The following is a 1,312-nucleotide window of genomic DNA, read 5'->3' as shown; positions in this document are numbered from 1 at the left end:
GTATACGATACTTGTATCCATCACTTCCTTTCCTTTTCTTTTTCCCTTCTCTTTTTTATTCGTTTCTGAAGTTATGAAATGTTATCATAAATGGTTAGTACACAGAATACAAGTAAAGCCAATGGCAATAATGCAATATAGCTCATTCAAAACCCTTCCAGTTTGACAGAAAACTAGAGCTTTACACAAAATCCAAAAATCTAATAGTGCGGGAACCAATTACAGGAGCAGACAAACTAATCAGGCATCTATACCCAGACTGAAGTGACACATATCTTCACTTATGAAATCACAAGTGGCAAATTCATTTGTATATAAATCAGTAAAAGAAGCTACATACATGCATGAATGATATGATTATGATGCAATTAATACTATCTGCTCAACAATAAATACTGCCAAATTAAGCAATTGCATTACAACAAGCTAGCTATAGTAGTTCAGTACGATACCACCTACAATATTTTCCAGATCGAAACCAGATTGAGACAGAAAAAACAAGTTAACATGCACCAAGTGGCAACTTGCATGCCACTCGTTTATTATGGTTACAAAATCTTCTATGCTCCCTCCACTAGGTGTTCACTGAGAAAACTTTGAAAATTAATTTATTCCCCACACAGGCGCGTACACACACATATATGTTTGTCTCCTTGTTCAAATTTTTAGCTTAAATCATGAAATAATTTTATATGTAATTTTAAATATGATCTGAGTATCTGACGATCAAAACCACCGTTCGTTTTTTATATCATCATTAAAAATTCATTTCTACAAAAAAATCCACCAAATTGGAGGTTATTTAGTCTTCTGAATATTTCAAACAAACCAACAATTCTACTAACAAATTTATTTCTTATTGAACCTCATATTTGATGACCGAACATACTCCAGTTCAACTCACAAGCAAATGCCTTTTATCCCTTCAACTACTCCTGTATGTGTATATAGTTTCCAAAAGCTTAGCTTTTTAAATGTGAGACCATCTTCCTCACGAACATTGATCTACGCAACTTTGATATATATATTTATTCCCCATGCAATGAATGTTTCGGGACATTACAAAAAAGCTAGCTACAACTTGATGGATCAATTATCAAAATGCAAATTGGTAAGTATAACTATAAACAATGCTTGTATTTCCAGGTCATAAGTTTGAAGTCATCATAGATTATTAGATTTAGGCAAAGTCTCTTATGACTAAATAAATAAAGAAAAAGGTGGAAATTAAACAAGAAATTATCCAAGACCAAGACTATATGCAGAGACTCAATTAAGATCTCGGAAAAAATTCTAGGTTCAACAAATTAAT

The sequence above is a fragment of the Rosa rugosa genome, chromosome 1 (genome assembly GCF_958449725.1).
Source record: "Rosa rugosa chromosome 1, drRosRugo1.1, whole genome shotgun sequence".
NCBI classification, from domain to species: domain Eukaryota; kingdom Viridiplantae; phylum Streptophyta; class Magnoliopsida; order Rosales; family Rosaceae; genus Rosa; species Rosa rugosa.
This window is presented reverse-complemented; position numbering follows the sequence as displayed.